Source organism: Passer domesticus, chromosome 1 (genome assembly GCF_036417665.1).
Source record: "Passer domesticus isolate bPasDom1 chromosome 1, bPasDom1.hap1, whole genome shotgun sequence".
NCBI lineage: Eukaryota > Metazoa > Chordata > Aves > Passeriformes > Passeridae > Passer > Passer domesticus.
This window is the reverse complement of record NC_087474.1, coordinates 70,725,129-70,748,467: the sequence shown is the minus strand read 5'-3', so window position 1 is coordinate 70,748,467 and position 23,339 is coordinate 70,725,129. Positions and strand designations below refer to the sequence as shown.

Genomic DNA, 23,339 nt, shown 5'->3' with positions numbered 1-23,339 from the left:
GGCTCCTAAAACACCGTTCTGCAATAACTTTGGTGGTCAGCATCACAGTCACACTTCACACTGCCCTCTTTAGCCCACCAGGTTTCTTACCAGACCCACCATAGAACAGCTTTAGGCACAGAGCAGCCTCCCCAGTGGCAGTGAGCTGATCCTCAGGCAATTAACTATTCCATCCTCCACCTCTCTTCACATCCAGGGATAGTTTTGCCCAGATGCATTAGCCAGCTGCTCACAAACATAACAGATGCTCAGTTTGACTGGTTTTAACCCAAAAGATATAATTAGTGGCAGTTTAACATAAAGACCAAAGAAAAATTTTAACAAGATAGTTGAACATAATTACACTTAGATAAACACTGATGTTGAACACACAGAGCTATGTATGGTTGCAACCAGAATTTCCAACAGGCTTATAGTTCTTTTTTCCCAGACTGTTTCACCTTCTTTCTCCCACCAGCAAGAGAAGGATCATGTCCCCCAAAGAAAAAACAAAATACTGTCCTCATCAGGAAAGAGATTCTCAGTATAGTTCTTTCACAGAGATTGTTGATTTTTACTGCATTACTGTACCCTTCATACAGTACCTAGTTGCTAACAAAGGGTGAAAGAACATGACTTCATTTCTGGGACTGATTTATTTTCAAAGCTTCAGTGATGCAGCCAACACATGCATCTGTTTGGACAAATTCTGAACTCTACCATAATGTGCTTTCCCATGTAGCTATTTCCTTTCTCAATATGGTATCCAGTTGCAACCTGACACCCTACAGGATTTCATTAGTGTATGGAGTTTATATAGAGTTAGGTTGTTCCATGAAACATATGATGAAAGAAGGAAACTCCAGTCAAAGCTGTCAAACACTGCTGTTCCAAGATAGGCTCCAAGCTCTTTATCTTGACAAATAAAGCAGGCATTCCCTTCCCAGAGAGTGACCCTACCATACACTTTTGCAGTCCCAGCTCTAAGCAACCAGAGTATGCTAGTTTTGCATCGATCCTAATTAAGAATGAATTTAACAACAGACTTTGGAATGTATTTAGAGCTCTCACATGAATTTTTTAGACGTGCTTGATGCCAAATGCTCAGTGTGGCATAACACACCCAGTAAAACTTATACCTTTAAACTTATGCATTTTTGAAAACAACATGGGTGTATTTTTGAATTTAGGCCTGACACCCATCATCTTTTACAGAAGAGGTTCCTACAGGGTTTTCAGTATACAGAGCAAATGGCAGAAAACAATCAAAATCCCTGTTGCTATTATAGGTGACGGACTCTTGTTGTCTAGCACTTGGCAGCTATCATGGAAGGAAAGGGACATAATTATACACACTTGAGGCTTCATTTCCTTCACAAGCACCCTTCATTAGTACTCTGGTAAATATACTTTCACATCTTCATGAAGACAAACACTGCTTTTTGCAGGATGCCTCATCAATGCACTAATTTGTGGTGGCAAAACACATAGCAAATAATTTATCAGCTTTTTTGTGTTTTTTCCATGCACTGGGGAAGCCATGAGCCAGCTATTACCACATTATTGTTGATAGCAAGGGCCAATATGATTTCATATAGCCTGGGTTTTTCTGTTATATATAGAGACCAAAACTCTGCTACTGACTTTCCTTTTTCCTAGGGCAACATTTTTCATGCCCCCCTCCTCACATCTAGTCTGTATGTTCTTTGGAGCAGGAATGTTTCTGTATGGCAATTCCCAAAAGGGATTTTGTTGTAAATGTCTCAGGGAGTCAGCTCTGAACTTCTGCAACAATTGCCTTTCCTGTCTACTGCAGACTTCATGTGTGACAACAGGCAGGTCAGTAAAGACATCCACACCTCATTTAGACTTCACATCTAAAAGGGACAGAGAGAAATATGATGTACATTGTCCCATCAGGTATACAATTCACACAGATGACTTGTTTGCTGATGCTTCTTGGAGACTGATAAAAGTCAGGCACTAAAATCCCATTCTCATTGACACTTCACTCAGAAGTTCCTCACCAGCCCTTTCTACGGCTTTCAAACAGATTTTTATAATGTCACTAACTTATAGATATTTACTTTATAGACTGTTTTTGCAAGCCATAACAGAGTAAAATTTCAGGGACACATCCTATCATCCCATGCATTCTCTATTTTTCCAAAGGGCAAATAACTTTCAAAAATCCTCCTCATATGTAAAATGTAGGTACTACCCCTGTCCCCCTCACACACAGACAGCATTGACATTATCGGACATTAATATTATTTCCTCTTTTTACCACTTCACTTTCCTGCTGTAGCCTCTGTAAAATTTTGGGACATCATGCTTGTAGAAGCAGCCGCTCCCTCCCCTCTCTGCTCCTGTTCTCTGTTCATTCATAAATCCAGAAGTACCCTGCACAACACAAAGTGCTTCTGTGGGTAATGTGATGTACATATCATTGCATTAGCCATATTTACTAAGCTATAAGCAAATTATGTTTTGCATCATAGCCGTGAAGACAAATACAGTAATAGAATCAGGTACCTTTCCAACCAGATGGAAATTTGCTAATGCAATAGGAAGTTGCTTATTAAATACAATGAACTTCTGGTGTCAGGAAATACAAACTGCAAGCATCATCAGGTGAAGGGAAAATGGCTACTTTAACGATCCTACACACAGATACATAAATTTGTCCTGATTAGAAAAAACCCAGTCAATACTTAGACTGTCCTAAATGGACTTGTTAGCTAGTTTGGTTTGGTTTTTTTTTTTTTAAATACACATCACAATAAACTGCTAAAGAAAAGACTGTTGTCATCTATTCACAAGTGGAAAAATAAGCTATTATGTAAGTCCTGACTTTAGACCAATACTGGAATGAAGAACAAATCCTTAAAAGCACTCTGACATTAGCATTCTGTGCAGATGTTCTAGACCTTTCAAGCAGTGGTATGATCCGAGACAGGCTGTACCAATATTTTTAGCCATATGAAACAAACAATGAATGGTGCTTTTACATAATTTGTGAGAAATAGCATCAAGAATGTGCAAGCTGCAAACAAGCAGAGCAAGACAATTAGCAATGCATTTATTGATATCAAGAGAAAAGTTCTTTCAATACCAATAATCAAATGCAGGGTGGCAATTAAAAAACAGCCTATCTTATTGATTACTCTGTGCAAACTGGCCACTGAGCAGTTATTGAGTAGCTCCAATTCTATGTCACACCTTGAAAGGACAGGTAAGGACACAGCCTCAAAAACCTAAAATTTCACCTTCCCTTGTAAGGCACATCATCCTCAAAATGGACTCATCACAACAAGGCTGCATAAATGGATACATTCAAAACATAGAACCATGCTGAAGCTCCAGAAGAGCAAGTTTTTTTCATTTAGGTGCACAAAACCAATTCACCAGAAAAGGCCTGGATGAAAGCATCTGGGCTTGAATTACCTGAAAAAGTGTTCTGCCAAGAGAGGCACCAAAAATAGTGAAGTGATTCCTGTTAGAATAGTCCTCCTGGCTGCCTGGATAAAAGCCACTGTGAGGTACAAACTAGGACAGTGGCATTCCATTATTAAGGCTCCACCAGTATTTCTTCTTAATGGATACTTAGCAATTTTCTAGCTCTCTTCTTGAATATTTTGTTTCAGCAGTGCTCCATACAGCAAATATTTGCAGTGTGGATTTCCTAAGGGTTATTCTGGCTTTCAGAGGTTAAACTAAGCAAGAATTTTTTTATTCTTGGTTGCAAACAGCAGCATACAGTCCATTCAGCATTTCTACACAATAACCCACCTACTTTCTTCATAAAACAAATTAACATCACAAATCAATATTCAGAGGGGGTTTTGTTTTGTGCTCGTTTTAAGTGACAGAACTGCTTGCTTTTCCTGTCAGAAGAATTCTACCAGAAGCGTGCATTTTCAGTCCAAGAAGCTGTCACATCAGCATATTTCGGGGAGACGATAGATGTTAGCTCGAACGCCTTCTCATCCTTCTCTGAGAACTCAACACAACAGCCTGCCACCCACCACAGTAACCTAAAAGATAAAACACAGAACAGCACTTACAGAATGAGAGGGCTTTGGAAGCAAAGCCTAATTAAAAAGACACACACAATAAGACTATAGCTGAGCATCGAAGTGCAGCATCATAGCAGGTAATTACACAGAAAACAACGTCCTGGTACCACAACTATCCTGCTCCTACAGCCAGCTTAACCTAACCCATGGAGCACAGTACTTCCCAGGCTTGCTGTAGGAGGCTCAGGCCCAAAGACCCACTTCCTTTAATCAAAACTATCATTAGTAAGTATACAGCATTTTCCAACTTCACTGCCTAGGAGCTGTAGCCTAAACAAGGCATAAGCATGAGGCTACAAACACACCACATGCTGTACTCTCCTGGGAAATAAGAGGTGTCTGTTGCACTTGCTCATTAGGGTGGACTAATTGGGATCCACTGAGGATTAAAAGGACCAAATAGCTATGAACCTCAATACTATGAAATCCAAGGCCATATGGTTCAGGGCTAATGCCATTCTTGAGGCTACAAGTTTATCATTAGAAAAGGATGAGGAAGAGAACCTGGGAAAACCAGGTGACCACTGGATGAAAATGAGCAACCAGTGTCATAGGGCAACAAGAAGGAAATTAAATCCTACAGGGTCTTAATGAAAGCATATCAGTGAGATCTCTCAAACACCAATCTTCAACTTCACCTGTTTGAGAAAGGATCATTAAAACACCTATTGTAACGTGTTGTAAAAATTCAAGTGTAGAAATGGACTGCTAGAGGATAAGAATACTTTGGAGAAGAGGACAGAATGCATTGGTAACTACTGCAACCACCTCAAAGAGACACATCTAGCTGAAGTCCAGCTGTGAGACCACCAGTAAACTGTCCTGCAGTATGTGGACAAGCCTTGCCTTTTAAAGGCTTACTTCCAAGAAGTACCAACACAGACACATGGTCACTAAAATCAGGGTTCTTTGTATGCACATTAATACCTGATCGACTACTCGCATCACTGGACAGGTGTACAAGACAGTGTTTCCTTCTGGGCACAAGATTCAGGTATTGAAAACATGCAGGCATCATTCAAACCTCCAAAATATTGCAACATGCCTCCGTTTTCTCTTGGCAATTCTTTTCCTAAAGCAGGCATAATACATTTCTTTTAGCTTATGCCCACCTTTACCTGTGGAGGTATGTTTGTGCAGAGAGAGAAAAGACTTCATGGCAGCTAGTGTGGGAAAAAAATATTTCACTTTTCCTAATTAAAAAGGTCCATTACAATTATCCCAAAGGTGAACATTCTGTGCTACTACTGAAAGATTGTTGCACCAGGATTTCAAATCCAGTGTTATCATTATGAAAAGAAATTCCAGACATCTAGCAAAAACACAGCTTAACCAAGCAGGGTTTCTTTTGCTCATTGCTGCAAAAGCAATAATGGAGAAAATGAAAATAACCCCAAAGTCAGTCTTCTGTATATCATGACAGTCTCCATGAGAGAGAATACCCAAAACTAGTAAAAGATTCAATAAATTCAATAATTAAAAAAGGAGTTGCTTATAATTACTACAGTATGAAAGAAATATATTTCACTTTGTATGGTTTGAAATTTTGACATCATTCTTGGCTTCAGTATCATACCCAATTAAGAAGCCCCTAGAAGAGTGAGAACGACAAGAGCCACTAAACATGTCACAACATGGGGTGAAGGGAAGAAGTGCTGGAAGTGGAGCCTTTTCAAAGTAAGCCTAGGAAATTGTGCTGCACAATGAGTGCAGAATATGTGTTTTTCTCTTCCCCCCCCACAGCCTCCACCTCCTGCCCTGCTCCTCATGACATACACACACATTTTATGGCCTAAGAGCCAGCGAAAAAGGGTGTGTTCTTTCAGGTTTATAGCCTTGACTAATGGAATTGCTCTAAATAACATTTTGATCTTGTAAGGTCATGCAGAGTGCTATACCTTTCCTTTAATGATTCAGGTCTGGACGAAGCATTTCCCAGAATTGAGATGGTAATGAAGTCATTAGTTTCTTCCTACTTGAAGCTCTGGCTAGGAAAGGGAATTCTATGGGTAAAGTCTGAGAGGGTCTTTTTCATAAAGCTCGTACCCAGCTGAGCTGTAACACCTGTTACATTTTCCCAGGAGCCTGAGCTGTAGAGCATTTCCAATCTATTTGCTCTTCTTCTCCTACAGCACATTGACAAAAGCTGGGGGAATGGGTTTTCTAAGGGAGTGCTAATTGAAAAAAAAAAAAAAATCTATGCCTGGTGCAAATGTTAACTCACATCCTAGCTAAGATAGTGATGATTAGTTCCTTGTCTTTGAAAATACAAGCCATTCCAGACTGCATTTAAATTAAAAATACACATTTGAAATTGGTTCTTTAATAATTCCTCACCTTTTATGTACAATATAAAGGATGAAGAATTACTCTAAAAAAAAACCCTATTGGAAACAGGCCCTTATGCTAAGTTTTTGATACTAAAATACACTCACTGCTCAGTAGAGAAACACAGCACTAAGCACATATCAATAAATATAGAACTAACAATTACATATACATTCTTACAAATAATAGTTCATGGAGAAACTGTTTTAAAATATGGTTTCTCAAGGGAACAATAAGCCTGGATATTCAAGTTCCACCACTGAGTATCTGTGTTAGACAGATCCACAAGTTAAACTCAAAATTTATATACACTTAGCAACCAGCAAATGTATCTTGTTTTGCCACTGTACCCTCTCAGACCTCCCTCCAAAGTAAGCCTATATATAAATTGAGTTTTATAGAGCAGACCCAGGTGCTCCAATGCATTTTGGTCTTGCCAGCTAATTGCACACATGCATACACACAGAGTAACAGAGCATTAGAAAGGAAAGTTGTAAGAGACATTCTTTGACTAAGGAATCTGTTCCTTGTACCAGATTGAAATAATGCAGCCTTACTGAGCACTGAACACGCCACAAAAATCAGCTTTTCTCAGTTGTGAAGGTATGGCCTAGTGATGGGACACACTTCTCCTTTTGCTGCAGACCCAGGTGGCTGCTGCTGTGAGCACTAAGACATTACAGTCAGAGACAGAATGAAATTCTGAAGAAATGCCAGAGTATCCCTAGCATCCCAAACATAGCACTGGGGCTTCACTACACCTATTATTGGAGTCAGAATATTCTGCTGCATTGCACTTTTTTTCTCACTTTTATCTCTGGAAAGCAGTTCTAAACAGCCTCTAAAAATGACTGGGGCTTTTCAGTTGGGATTTTTTTTTATTGTTGGGCATTTTTTGGGGATGAATATTTTTTGGTTTTTTGGTCAGCTTTGTTTGATTTTTCAAAAAAATTTATAGTTCTACAACATATTGCACAAATATATATAAAAAATTGAATGTGGTATGAAAATGCTTGAGCATCTTCCCAATATTTAGGAAGTCTCTATCCAAGAAAAAAGAGGCATACCACTAAAGAATAAAATTAATCTTGTATTTTCAATAAAGCAGAGGGTGTAAGTCAAGAAAAAATACTCCCCATCCTTATGAGTAATATGCTAAAATATCACACTAGAAACAAGTAAAGCATTTATTACAAAACGCTAAAGTAGGGATTTTCTTGTACTTTTCCCCCAGAAACCCCAAGAAACATCAGCCCAGAAACATCAAGCCAAGCTATTACTGTTTTTCTTTTAGTATTAAAAATCTTAATGAACTATCTGGAAAGCAGGGAATTATCAGACTAACTTCCTAGCATGTCATGATAATTTTCCTAGCAGAAAACATCATGCTTACCTTTCTGATTTGCTGAGTCTATTCTACACAGCTGAGAAAAGTAGCTTTGCTGCCAGGTTTTATCACAAGGCCCTGTTATTTTCCCAGTAAAATAAAGTAGAACTGCTTTTTGTTGATGTTCATATCTCCAAAATCATTGGATATAATGACACTATATAACCTACCTGTGCCTTACTTTGCTTCTGGTTTTGGTCAGCCCCAGCCAGGCAGTGGATCGTGCCATGCCAGAGAGTCATAGAAATGTTAAGGCTGGAAAATCCTCTAAGATGATCAAGTCCAACCTTAACCCCACACTGCCATGTTCATTACTACATCATGGCCTCATGTGCCACATTTACAGATTTTTTGAACACTTCCAGGGATGGTGATTCCACCGCTTCCCTGGCCACTCTGTTCCAATGCCTGAATACCCTTTCACTGAACAATTTTTTCTTAATATCTAATCATAAACATCAGCCAGTGGAGGAAGGGTCTGTAGGCAAGCAGGAGACAGCATTTCATACTCAGTCCCAATTCTGAGCACATCAAAACAGCAGCTTAAATTTTTCCCTTGTAAACTCAGCCTTAGTTTTTCCCTCTAACGTGAAAGTTTGCTATTTAATGCACCTGAAACACATCTACTCCCCCATTTTAGCCATTTCCCAGCATCTATATCCCTCTTGTCCACTGCATTCATAATTATTTTTTTACTTCCTTCCAAACTGCCTCTTTATTAAGCAAGTGGTGTTCTCCCCACACAGAACTATTTCTCTTCTTTAGCCTATTTGACCAAGTGAGCTGCATAAAGCCAGTCCAGACCTTTCTAAACTTCACAATTGTCTTTATATATTCCTGGTTTACACTGGTTACAACCTCATTTTGAAAACAAGTAATAATATCTACTGGTACTCCATGTGAGGCAAATTATCCCAGCAGGATGAGTATATTCTCTATCCACTGCTATGCCTTCCCAGAATGAGGTGATTTCTGAACCACCTACAATCAAAATCTGCTGATGATAAGTTTACAGAGCTCCTATCATCTTTCCTTTTGGAGAACAAAGGCAGACCCTGGCAAACTGTGCAAAAATTACCGTGCCCGAAAGACTGCAGAATCCTTGGGCTTCTAGTTGCAACCTTCTCCACAATTACAGATGAGCTGGCTATGGCTTGCCAAAAGGGCAGGACTAGAAACCTGAAATTCAGATACTTTACCTGTACCCTGGAATTTGAAGAGAAGTAGAAAACTGATTCATTTTGGCTTCACACTTGGCACAAATTGCTTTCTCCACCGTGTCAAACTGTTAAGTAAGAGTGAACTGTTAGAAACAAACAAAAAATCTCCTTCAGTGTCTCTTCCCTGCCTACAGAGGGTGAGCAGTAGCAGTCCAGCAAAGGCTGCAGTCCCACGTGCTCTGCTGCTCAGGCAGGAGCATGAAATGAAAGGTGTCATTCCATAGGGCTGGGGCTGCCTGTGGCATAAACAGTCTGTAAATCTGACTATATGTTTAAATATGTCAAGAACTACCACAATAAAAACTACGTATAAGCAAGGACATGAAATGGAAGTTAAATAACTGGGTTTGAGAAAAAAAAATCCCAAATATTTTACAATCTTGTTTAATTGCTCTGTTTTCTTATAGAACAATTCAGCCTATAGTCTGTCTTCTCCCAAAAAATAATTCTGTCTTTGAACTAACCTAACTAACCTAATTAACAAGTAATAAACATCTCAATGCTTTAACAAATTTACTGACACCTGCCAATCCAAAGCTCTATTTCAGATTAAGACAATACTGGTCACTTGCTGTACACGACCAGAATGAAGAACACATGCAAAATACACCAACATCAAATTCCATGGAAACAAATGTAAAGAACTCTGAAATCTTTTAATGAGTAATACATTTTAATTACTATAAATTTTCCTACTTTAATACATAAAAATATCTTTTTTGTTTAAAAGCAAAAATCTTGGACTCTGTCACCAAAGTGCTGACACTTCAAGAGCAAGGGAAAGAGAGGAAAGGTACCAGTTCTCATATTCATGCTAAAGATCAAAATAAAAGGAGAACCACAGAACATGGCAGAGATTTAAAGCTGAAATTAAATACCCTTTGTACATTCCTAAATAAATTTGTTTTGAGTAAGTTAACAGCCTTTGAAATATCTAACACAGAGCTGCACATTTTCATCATTTCCCCACCCTCTCTCTGCCATTCAATGTGCACAGCTAAGAAAGAAAAGAAGAATGGAAAAGAACTCAAGCCTGACTGCTGTTCACACTTTAACTTGTATGTTATGTACACAGCGTTTTACTGTGAACTGACTTGGAACTGAGCTTGTGTGAAATTTTCTTACTAAACTCACATTTTTCATTCAACAAAACAGTCACTCAGAAGGTATCACATGTCCAGATGCCATTTCTCACTGGTGATCTTTCTGCCCATTCCAATCTTATTACAGCCTAGTAATTAGGAAGCTCAGATGGGGTACATACCCAGATTCAAGCCCCCAGCCTAGCTGGCTGTTTCACAGCAACAAGACCATCTAACCACCAAGTACCTCCCCTTCCAAGTGTTCCTATTGGAGCTGTTATAGCTTGTACTAGTAACAGGCAACATACTACCAAAAAGCGAAAAAAGTGGTCATCTTGGTCACTTCTCTGGGGTTTTGGAAAGCAATAAACACCAGTCATGTAGCCTAAGGCAATATCCTGATCATGGACTCCCCTGCAGGTTTGTGCTCCCACAACATCCTCCATCCTACCCCAGGTGAAAGGATTTGATATAAAAGTTCAGCACATTCAGGGCAGAGAGGTGGAGGTGCACAGATTCTGGTTTTACAAGAGAGAGTACAAAGTCAAAGGGAATTCAACAACACTTCACCCACTTCAGTGTCCTTGAAAAATCCCCAGAAGTGCTGATCCTTATGTGTCTCTCTACACTTGAGAACTGTGCCCAAGTGCCTTGTATACGTTCTACAAACAAGAGACAGAGAAGCGCCTCACAGGCAAAGTAGAGAAAACAGCAAGCAGATTCTCCAAGGCAACCTGTACTGTGTTTACTGACAGTAAGGCATCACCACATGGCATTTCCTCAAAGTGGTAGGTGTCTCAGATTCTGGGAATGACATTCCTGGGAATTCTTCCCATGCCTGCTCCTTTGAAGAGTATTATGTAGTCCCATACAAGAGATTTTATGTTAAAGCAATTGTATAGCATATTTGCTTCTCAAATTTTATAGCACGATCACAGGATCATTCTGCCTCTTAAGTGAAGTGTTTATTATGAAAAAATAGTTAAAGACAGGATGAGATTATATTTATACCCTAAAGAAAATCTACCTCATTCAAAAGCCTACTCAAGTTTATTACTGATGCACTAGTAAAAATATATATATTTGAATATATATATATTGAAAACAACAAAACCAAAACAAACAAAAAATATATAAGCTGTAACTTAAGTTACCATACCCAACAGAATATGCCCCTACCTTTGGTAGCAGATGCATGATCTTTAGCTGTGACTGCACATTACTATTACACCAATGACATACCTGATTCAAGTCTTTATATCATTTACTTTTGAGGTTTTTACTCCTACTGTGGGCCACTATCCTTCAATTGTACTCACTCAAGTATTTATCCAGCTATATTCTTGATATGATCTTGTCAATATTAATAATTTCTAAAAACACCAAAGACAATTTCAAAAACACAAAAATTTGCAGTGTACTAAAAAAACCCCAAACCCTACAGACGATTTTAACAGATCTTCCTTAAAGTATTAAGAGTGCAAATATTTGAACTGTGCAACAGAGAGAAAACACATTTTGGAAGTGAATAAAGGTTAGAAGTACCATGTTATGAGTATCTACATTGTATCTGCTCCTCCAAAGTCATGGTCATAGCCTTGATATTTTAAGTCCCGTGGATTCTCTCCTCCATGTGTGATCACCATGCACTCTTTCCTGACAAATTTGTTCCTACAGGAGCTGTGGATCCTTCTCCTAGGTTTAGCACTGCTATTTGAGCATGCCAGTTCTCACAGAGCTTTTTGATATTACCACTTTTCAAATACTGATTCATGTCTTATACTATCTCAGCATCAAATAACTGAAGTAAAATACTTCCTTTTTTGTGAATTTGACATGTTTTGGGAGGTTTAGGCTGGATATTAGGAAAAATTTCTTCACTGAATGAGCGGGTCAACATTGAACAGACTGCTGAGAGAAGTGGAGTAGTCAGTATCCCTGGAAATGTTCAAAAACAAGTCTACATGGCATTTAATGATATGTTATAGAGGGTATGGTGGGACTTTGTTGAAGGTTGGGCTTGATGACCTTCCAACCTTGGAAGTCGTTTCCAATCTTAATGATTCTTCACTCTCCAAGATCAGTTGAACAGTTTGCCTAAGGGTGATCATACCTCCTCCAAATGCCTTGTTGACTATAAGCTCTGTTGGGTAGGCACTATCTACACACAGCATTCACACATTATGTAAATTTCTGGAAGCTCTCATTTCTCATTGGTCTTGGAGGCTGGGGTTTGAGATTTTTGTTTGCTTGTTTTAAAGCGGACTGTTAAATGTGACTTGCAACATATCCTCCCAACACCACAAGGTAAGCCGGGTCAGGTGCTCCTCAGCTGTTTCCAGAAACCACAATGCAAAGAGTGACTCTGGTCATGGTGAGAAGAGTGCTTCACCTGATGAAGATACATGCAATGACACTGAACATAGAGACATACAAACAACATCTTTGACACTGATAATGATACCAAGGAAGATCTGGAATAGACATTAAAAATAGATAATAGAGATGCATCGTATTATCACAAAATTACAAGACAAGTAGTCATGTCTGCTGGGACATTTCTTCTCAGTTTTTTGGTAATTGCTGCCTACTTTTTCAGCAATTTCTGGGTCAGAAGAAAACCAGAACATTGCTTACCAGTTCTGGGTAAGAAGAGAACCAGAATATTTCTTACCACTCCTCTCAGACTGCTTAATAAACAAAAGAGAAATAGTGATCAGAGGCAGCTGACTCTACCTCAAAGGTATCTAAAAGGGAAATTGGGGTGGACAGAGCAACATTCCACTTTGAATTGAAAGAAAAATTGAAAAGATGCTGTACACCATCACTCTCTTCAACAAATGATATAAGAGGGGAAAATAAAGAAAACTGGTGCATCATAAAGTAAGAGACTACTGGAGCAGGGCAGGCAGGTCAGTGTCACATCCAGAATTACAAAAAAACCCAATTTTTGGTGGGAGATAAGTGACTATATTCTGACAGCAAATACATTGCCATCAGACAGCACTGTGCGGCTTATTTCCTGCAATCAGGCATCAAATATGTCTAACCTCAGTAGTGACAAAGGACAGGACAAGGCTGGAAATGGGTGCCCTAAACTGGAAAGAGATTACAGGTAAATACCTATGCAGTTTCCCAATATCTGAATCTCCTGGAAATCATTGAACTGAAATTGGATATTTTGAAAAGATACTCAATATCGGTCTACAACTACAGGCTCTGAACTGTAATTGCCAGGAGTAATTAAAAGTCCTTTTTTGAAGAGGTAGTTGGATGAAGTGCTGATAAAACAGTCCATTCTTGCCTTAAGAAGGCAAGGTCCTCCCAGTCCTCCTTACCTCCGGCCACATAAACAGCATCAGAGGGAAAAGACATCTCACATTGTAGGAATTAGCATAAATCCACCCCAGATATTGTGAGAACCTGTGCAAAAGCACAGAACTGGGAAGCACATATGAGGTGTCTGAGGAATGAGGAAGGATTCAGCACTATCTCAGCATTCAGAGGAGGTAAAAGATGGAGAAAGTGGAGGAGGGGAAGAAGACCAAAATCCCTCCTGTGATAAGGTAAATCCTCAGATTACAAGACATGGGGGCAGGGAAGAGTTTAGGCAGCAAGCTGACAGAACACCCCTTCCACCCCCTCACTAGGCTAATTCTCCATGAGGATATTCAGCTTCAGTTTACATTTGTTATCAGGTCAGCTTTCTATGCAATCTAAACAATAAAATACATGCAGGAGAGGTGGGCAAGCTGAATGCATTCTAATTTATCACATAAAGCAGGGACAGCCTAATTCATGTACTATTGCTACCCTCATTTACACAGGTAAGAAAGAGCAAAAGGGAGGAAAAACTCCTGGGGGGGATGGTATGGGGGGGTGGTGGGAAAAGCCTTTTTATTTTGCTAAAGGACCCCAGGGAAGGGCCCCTGAAGCAGAGGCCCTGCTTTTACAAATGCTTCCCTTTCCTTACACGGTTCCTTTAATACAAGTAAAAATTTCAAATTCCTCATTTGTTTAGCCTGAAATCCCTTGCACATTTCCCACAAACTACTTCCTTTTCTCTCTTTTTAGCTGGACTCCCTCTCTTTTTAATGAAGAGAAGTTCAGAGAGTTTTTCCCATGAATAGATGGCGGGCACCTGGGAGTTATGAATTTTAAAGTGATCATTTTCTTTCAGCCCCGCTGGACAATGGGGATCTCCTTTTGACTCACTTTCACAGCTTTGAGAGGCTCTCAGATCAGCCACATTCCAATCAGACTGGAGTCAGATCAGAGCCAGGCTGGACTGCATCAAGGTCTCTCGCACAGAAAGACAAGGAGCAGATGGCCAACACTGAGCTCTCCTCCCCTTTTCAGAGTGCAATGGAAGGCAATGTGGGAAAGCGTTCCCCCAGCATTGCCTATTGATTTCTGAATAGGACCACCACATGCCACCAGCCTGTAGGTATGAACCTCTGTTAACAGATGGTGAGATCATTATGAGCAATTAATTCCTTTAATGTATCAGTGGGAACATGTTGGAAAGGGTGATGCAAGCACAGAGTGAATAGTGAACTTCTCATTCCTCGGGGAGAGCTGCGGCTACATCACTGAGGGATGGGAACAGTCTTTCAAGACCCTGTGCATACTGAGAACCAGAGCTAGCCATTTGGTCCACAGACACAAGGCATGGTTTTTATTAACTAATCATCCCTCCCTCGTTGATATGTGATTAACAACAGATTTCTTTCTAGGTCATTTTTGGAGAGACAAACAAATCAAAACAATGGGGGGAAAAATCCCAAACTATCAACACGGCAGGAACACAGGGAATTCGGTTGCAAAGACAAGGAGGAATATCACTACCAAACTTTTTGTTGCATAAAATGTGATTTAGACTGGCTATAAATTAAAAAGGAGACAGACTATTTTGAACACAACTATGTGTATATAAATAAATGCGAAGAATTCATAATAGGTCTTAGCACTGAAAATAGAAGCATTCAAAATAAGCCCTTAGCAGGCTTGTCAAAAAGTAACTATGAAAGGAGCTTACAAGTAAGTTATAGATTGTACAATTTGAATATAGATATCATATTGAAATGCAGATAAATCCACAGAAAATGCTGCATATTTACAGCCATTCATTGTGATCTCAGTAAATTAAAATTCACTGTGCTAATAACAACTCTAAGAGTAGGACATTCCCGCATCATCTGCTTTACATGCATTTATATGACAGGCTTTGTTGTGGTGGTTACTTTTTTTTTCTTCATTTTAAAGGCAGAAGAAAAACTGAAAGCACAATATAGATGGCTAGTTAGCTCTTGGTCTTAAAGATGACAGCAGAATGTGAACAGGAAATACAGGCAACTATTCACTTATTCATATTTAAATGACACTTTTTGCTTGTAATTAAGACACTCAAGTCGTGTCTCTGTTCATGAAATTTACATAACTGTACAATAGCTTGCCTAAGTGAACAGCAAATGGTAGTTAACCTTGAAGTGTATTATCTTAATTGAATAAATCTGGCTATAGTTCAATAAATTTAAACAGAAATAAATCTTTAAAATACTAAAATAATTTTTAAAAATGCATTTGCTTTTACATCCTAAGATGCCTGGCTGCTTTTCTCTAGATTTTTATTTCTGCTGTAACATTGGTCCTTTAAAAAAAAAAAGAAACCATTGCAGAACAACAAAGACATTGATACATGCTTCCTGTTTTCTCCTTATTGTTCGTGGTTTGAGTCAGTGTCACATTCTGGAAAGCCTTGATAAGAATATCAGAATATTGAATCAAAATGTATAACTTGCCTGTTTGAGATAGTCCCTTACCTACTTTCCCTGTCCCTATTGGACTTGTGTTCTTCCCCTCCCCCACCACGTACCAGCTGAGTATCCCATCACACAGTGAGAAACCTAGGTGGGAGAATATAGATTTTTGCATAGGTTAAATAGAAAAGCCACATTCCACCACTCTCCCATTTAAATCAGATTTACATGGGGTGTAAATCCCCTCAGAATAGAGCCATTCACAAAGAGCTCAGAATGATCTCCTCACAACACTGATTACATTAAATCAGTAGCAATCATGTTTCCTGGATTATGTAGTTACAGCAAGAGAAACTGTGCCGTGTATTTATATTTGTGTGAAATAAGTTAATGAGAAGCCACCTGTGCCTTGTATCAGTTTACAAGAAAAAGCAGAGGAACACAGGTGTTTCAGAAATATTGCTGTGTATTTTTACATGAATTTGCAAACACTAAAAATGAACATATTGTTACTAAATTCAGTTACATACACATTTTGAGTGACAATATTTTGGATTTTGTTTGGGCTGTCTTGTAATTCTTAAAGAATTACAAAAGGCTTGTATCTTGGCCATCAGCATGAGCTATAATTTGGGCTTTTCTCGCTCCCACAATGTTCACCATTATACCTTATGCAACACTGACTGTACATGCTCAGTTCTTATCCACATTGCTTGTGAGAAGCATTCACACTGTGAATTACCATTTTTCCCAGCATCTAGTGCTACTCAAAAGACAGCACAATAATACACTAGAAATGCCTTTGTCTGTTAAAACATTATTCTTCATCACTACATGAAAAGCAAATTGTCTTTGTATAGAGGAAGAGTGGCACACAGTAGCTTTGGGAGCCGGGAGAAGAAATTTGTATCAGTAGCTGACCACTCCATAGAAACACAAGCCAGATTCTTCCTCAGAAGGCAGACACATTGATGTTTTGAACAAAATTTTGGCTGTACCTTTTCATGTCATTAACTGCTATAATGACTCCAAGATGATAATTTGGTTTTGCCCTTAAGAAGAACATCCAAGGTTTTGGATTTTTGCTTGAGGTTTGGAAGGGAAGAGAGTGCATTAGCAAGTACTTAATCCCTTGACTTGACGCACCACATCTACAATGAAAGCAAATCAGAAAACCTCATCCTTACGTCAGGATCAATTTGGGAGGACAATAATCAAATGACAAATTATGAAAATTCAAGACCAGTTTTCATTTTTGCAGCACAGTTAAACAACTGCACTCAAAATTGACATGTTCTAATAAGGTTATTGCAAATAGGTCTTGAAATTAGGAAATATCCTTCAAAGGCTATTCTGAATTTCCCCTACATTTTCTTTTGCCTTCAAATGGAAAGGTAAAAATCAGTATGCACAAAAAAGATTCTGTTACAAGAGTCTTGAAACAAATACTTAAAGGACCAGAGAGGGATGCAGCACATTACAATAGTTCCAGATGTTGATGGATTGCAAGAGGAAAAAGAAACTTGGCCAGCAATTCAAAAATTATTCTTTCGAGGACAGGAATATACTAACTTCCTTTTTCTCCAAAAATGCAGGTAATAAAAACTGCTCATTTTGCTCCTGACAAAAATTATAATTGTAGTTTGCAACCAAGACAGCTGAAATCATTAGTCCTTCCCCAACGAACTGAAGTGGCTCAGTCTGTCTTGGCACAGTCACATATATTTAGTCTAGATAAATCATACTTTAGAGGCTTATGAAATCCAGCTATTTGAGAATACTCCCAGCAATTCTACACACTCACTGGACTGGTTTGCCAACCCAAGGAGAATTGTACTTCACAACCTTTGAGCAGAGGCTGAGTAGAACTCCAGTGGGCATCTGCCCACGGAATCAGCATTCCTCTCCTGTCAGAGATGGATTTGGATCTGACTTCTCAGGTCTGAAAGTTTTTTTCCCAAATGTTGGTGGCTTACTGTTCAGTACATATCTATATGGACAGCTTTCCATAATTAACACATTGTCTAGGAGCTCCCCATAAAGTCACAACACCACCTGCTGAACTTCAAGCTGCTCCTTAGGTTGTTGCCCTTGCATTTCTCATACTAAAAATTTTTGCATAGTTTATTAAATTTTAATGAAACAAAAAATTATATCCTGGATCACTTAAAAATAAATATTTAATCTATATTAAAAATTTCCAAATTGTTTTAATTACCTTCCCCAATAAACAGTTTCTCTTCTCTCTTTACTAATATGTAGGTTCTTTTTAATTATCATGTCTGTAACAGCACTTTTCCATTACATGAGCACAGACATGACATAAAATTAGAAATATGAATTACTTTCAATTAAGGAAAGTGAATCAGTTTGAATCTGAAAGCAGAGAACATTCTGGCAGTGGCAGTTGTGCAGATGGGGAGGCACTTCAGCAAGCTCCAGGATGTCTGAGCACTCGATTCTGGAGACAAACCACTTCTACTGCCAAGAGCTAACCCCGCTCAAGGCACAGTGCAGTGTCCCCAGAACCAAAAAACTGACACAGGACAACTTACCAATATGCCTCCACATAATATCATTCATTTTAGAAATGCTGTAGATTTTTTGGCACAACTGAGATGTAAACTGAGCTTTGTTGCAAGCACACCAGCCCCAGTCTGCTGTTTCATTAGAGTAACTCACTTCAGTCAGATTACACAGGTCCTTCCAGGAGAACACTGCTCTACCACTTGCACCAATAATTTCAAATGGAAAATAAGTAGGACAGTGAAGTCATGCTTCAAACTCATATTACTTGCATTTTTTTTTAAATAAGCTTCCAAGATTGGATAGCTACTTCAACTTGAACAGTCACATATAAATCAAGTTGTAGCAGCATTCAGCACCAAAACCTTTGGCAACAGAATGATCTGTTTCTTGCATACCACACACATTAAGTACTTGCAAGTGCTCTAAGTTTTTGTTCATTTTTAACAGCATGTAAAAACCTTGTCTGTAGCCACTATCATCAGCCAGCAGTTCAATTTGATTGGAACCAGTCTGCAGAAGATGAGGAGGCAAAGAAATAGTAGGTATGAGCAAAAATCAAATTTCTCAAACTCTGAATGCAATACAGCTGTTTGCAGCTTAATCTCTTCTCCAGAACCTGTTGAAATACACCAGTCATAAGCTGTACGAAAGATGAAACTAACATCTGGAACATCTAGTGTTCAGGAGTATTTGCACAGGTATAATGTAAGAGCAAAAACTTCAAATGGCCAAGTTCTCCATAAAACACAGAAGCCAGATGATACACATCTAAGTGAGAATAAGGTGTGGGGCTTCTGGGGAGAAAGGAAGGTTGGTTTGTGGGATTTAGGAGTTGAGGTTTTTTGTGGGGTTTTTTTGTTTGTTTTTAAATCTGAAAATTTTCTTGGTCAGGACACTGACAAACCTGACCTCTAAAAATAAGCTTGTATTGCCAACACTAATATTCATGGACACAGACCTGGTTGAGTTCCCTACTTAAAAATGCAGAATGTTTCCACACAATGATGCAGGTAATTTGGAAGCTTCCCTGTGTCTCACTACGTTCAAAGTCTATGAAACATTATGTTTGCTGGATTCAGAATCTTCGTCCCATAGGACAAGTCCCAAGGTAACAGGGCTTCACGACTTCTTCACTGACCTGTTTTATCTGACAGGCAATCTTCCAACCTCACTATCAGTAAGGTGGATTCACAGCCTGGTTAGTAACCCATTTTATGAAACCAGTTTAGTTGCTTCCTTCAGTGCATGTATTTGACCTGTAAGCATATTTTTAGGTCAAGGGTCTTGACAGCTACCTTCAATCCCAGCATTTTTTTTAACGACGCACTAGTCATTTAACTGCCTATTTCCAGCTCCCAGAAAGCATCCCTGCAAAGCAGCTGGGGTTTTCTCATGCCATTGGAAGAGCTCCTTCAACAGAGAAGCAACAGCTTTCAGCTAGAGAGGAAGAAAAGGAAACCAAAAGCCAAGTCACAGCATGCTGCAACCTGCCACCATGGTCTCATCGAGTAGCATTAACAATTCCAAAGTTTTTTCCTTTCCAAGCCTGTCCTGCATGGATGGCAAATAGCATGCAAACTTTGTCTTACCCTTCTCACAGAAGCAGCACCCTACAAGCAGAACACCTGAGCATGCTTTCTTCACTACCCACTTTCAGAACACCATAAAATGTTAATTTCATTCTTATCATGGGGCACTGTGCATATATTTATATATTGAGGGGATATTACTCTCCAGTCTCTCTCATACTGCCTCTCTGTGCATTTGTGCTTGAATATACCAATTCATTGAAAAAAATGCATTGGAAGGCTACCCTGTTGACTAGAATTCAAAAATATACAAGCCCATTTCTCAAAGAGACCCATTAAGGCTCCTGTTAGATCCAACAAGAGCATTAGTGATGAAAATACATTTGAAGTTTAAGGGACCTAAAAAAAAAAATCCCAACACAGAAAGCATGTTTCTGCATGTCTTTGTAGTCTACAGTTGCCATTCTGGTACTGTATCATGTTTTAAACACGGCTAGCTACAAAGCCAGCTATGCTATGCTGGCAAAGTGCTCCATGAGCTCAGTGCCTGGGTTTCATCAGAGCGCTGTCACCCTCTGAAAGGCAATATAAGTTTAGAGATGCTTAGTAGCATCTTCCCTGACTTGTGTGAAAAGATGCCAAGCAAATACTGATGATAAAAGGTATACTCTTACAGAAGTTAAATCGTAGCAGAAAGTTAAAATAAGGCTCTAATTATCTGAGCTTATTGCAACTTTTGTCATTTGGTAAGTCATGGAGAAATCACAACATCACTTAAACCAGTAGATATTTTAATAGCATCTTCAGAATTCAAAATTCCCTTGAGATATAGCTGGTTTAATTTTAAAGAAAGCTACAGAATATGATACCCCAAAGACTTCAGGGCATTTAGAGTCACAGGTATATACAAGTTCTTGGAACAGACACTTACAGACAGTAGTTTCATGCATCAAACCCAATACAGGTGCAGTACAAAAGGTATAAACCATGTTATTGTGTGAGGATTAACCCAATACCTTTGATATTAATAGGAGTGTAACCCTCCTGGAAAACAATAGGTTTGCTGAAAGCAGCCTTCATCAAAGCTCTTCAATAACATGTTGGTCATCTGACAACTGCTCTTCAGAACAGCCAGTTTCATCCAAATCTACTTCAGCAAAGGTATGGACAGTTGAAATCAAAATTTTAAAAAAAAAAATTAAAAAAAGGAGATTTTTTTTCCTGCCCTCTTCAGATTGTCAACACTCACACAACATTATTTCCAATTATAGCAGAGGAAAACACTGTAGGGGAGCATCTCTCTGCCGAAGCATATTACAAGTCAATGTAGTTTCAGACCAGCCTGCACGGAACCATTCTGCCAGGAACCCCACAGGACACTTTTGCTCTGTCACATGGATAAGGTTCAAAGTCAGGGAGCAAGAGAGTTCACTCCTGACTGAGTCGGAAGGCATGTGAATGTGAGCTGCTGACACAACAGGCAGCAGAGAGTAAGAAATTCACCTCGTGGGTGAGGATTCAAGACTGTTATCATTATTTTCCTTCCACCCCCTCCTATAGTATCCAAACATCCACCCTCCTCTGTAGGAATATTGGTTGTCCTTCCAAAATCTAAATTCAGTGCAGTCAAAAGAAAGACAGGTAATATAGCCTGTAAGGATCAAAAAACTTTCTACCTCTGAAATAAAATGTTCCAACTGTGTCAGACTGCAAAGGATTCTTTATCTTCATTGGCCACACAAGTACTTTTTTACATCTGAATTTGTCTAGTGTCAGCTGTTAGTTACTTGCTTGTTATGTTGCATATCATTATTCCATAATCTATTTAATCTGTTATTGCTCAGTGTTGCTGATTAAAAAGGCCAATCCCATATTTCTCCTCCATATATTGGCCATTCATTCCCACTATATCCATTGCATCAGTATTAACCAAATAACCAAGTAAGCTGAAAGCCAAATAACTGTCTGGTTTATGCAGGTTAGGAAACTCATCTGGCAACAAACTACCTCAGTTTCACCCAGGAAGCACAAAAACCAGAGCGGGCACAAGGGAGAGGCAAAAATACGCAAATAGATGACAGTGGGAATGCCCTTTTCAGCAGACACATTGAATTATGCCAGATAAAACAGATCAAGGAACGACAGTACTAATCTGTGAAATTAATCAGTGTAACACCTCAGTTTGGGAAGGATGTAGAGAATTCTCTATTAATAGAACACTAAATCAGGACTAGGTGCTCTAAATCACGCGCTTAGTTTTTTCAAAAGATGCTGAGAAAACATGTGGGTAAAATACTCCAATTTGTTACAATGCAATGATAGCATTCTAATGATCTCTTCTGGCTTTTAAACCTATGCAACTTATGTGAGAACAGTACTACCCTTTCTCAAATACACTGGTATATTAGAAATTTATCAACCCCCTAACAAATTATTTACATTTCTTAAGAAAGAATTTGCACCTCTTATCCATTAGTTTAATCCCTGCTATGAATACCTTGAGAACAGTTACTTGCATTCTGCATTAATTGGCAGACAATTGTTTCCCTTCCTCCTTAAGGTGGCGGGGAGGAGTGAAAAAAGAGAGTATCTACAATTATGGCATTGCTCTTTCATTTCCCAGTGCATACAAAATCCTAACTGAAGCCACAGCTCCATTTTATCACAACTTTAGCACAGGATGAGCTTTTTATTAAGTCAAAAGACTCTCAATATATGATGTATGGGGTCTCCATAAATATAGACAAGGCTTTCACATTTCTGCACCCAGCTTGGTAGTAAAAGTAGGTGTGAGGGTTGCTTTATTTAAAAAACACAGATCTTCAGTCAAAAATGGTACTTAAATGTCTTTATAATCCAATTGGTTTTTACATAGAACTTCATACATTCTGTACTGAGTTTTACTAAGATCCTTAAATATATTATAATGAAAAGCTGATTAAAATGACAGGATTTACTGACATCTTGCCACTGAGGAGGGAAAGAAAAAAAGGGAATAAAAAAAAAAATCAAGACTAAAGAAGAATGTTCTACAGGTTTTCACTGCCTCCTGCTGGCCTCAAGGCCAATGTTTTCACAGGCATATGGTGCCAGGGTACTTGCCATTCTTTCGCTCAGGTTGCCACCAAGACAGATTCCCACAATCAAGCCCAGAGAGAAAGGGTCATGCAGTGGGCTTCCAGCTGCCAGGCTCAGCACTGAGCAATAAGCACCAAGGTGCAGTGCTCTTGATCTCACCTCCCAAGCACACGGCTGGGTGATCAAACAGGCCTTTGATCCAGCTGCTTTTGGCACATCAAGTTTGAAAGCAGGATAAAGGCTGAAGAGCTACTCCCACGGCTCAGGACCCATTATCTAGTGGGGTTTCAGAACTCCAGCTTTGCTCTGATGCAGCCTCACAGTCTGACATTCCTCTGCAGCCACGGTCCCTCTCTCAACATGGTGCTC

At 39.0% G+C, this 23,339-nt stretch overlaps 1 long non-coding RNA gene across 2 annotated transcripts in view; it reads right to left on the bottom strand.

The window, feature by feature from the left end:
* Positions 1-3,811: 3,811 nt before the first annotated feature.
* The window catches only part of LOC135302504 (uncharacterized), a 42,986-nt gene continuing 23,458 nt past the window's right edge, over positions 3,812-23,339 (bottom strand). Inside the window, exons 2-3 of one of the 2 annotated variants that reach the window (XR_010364098.1) lie at positions 8,973-9,076; positions 3,812-4,016 (exon numbers count right to left, since the gene is read on the bottom strand). This is a non-coding gene — a long non-coding RNA (uncharacterized LOC135302504). The remainder of the gene's footprint in view (positions 4,017-8,972; positions 9,077-23,339) is intronic. The other variant, XR_010364097.1, reaches the window with a different exon arrangement.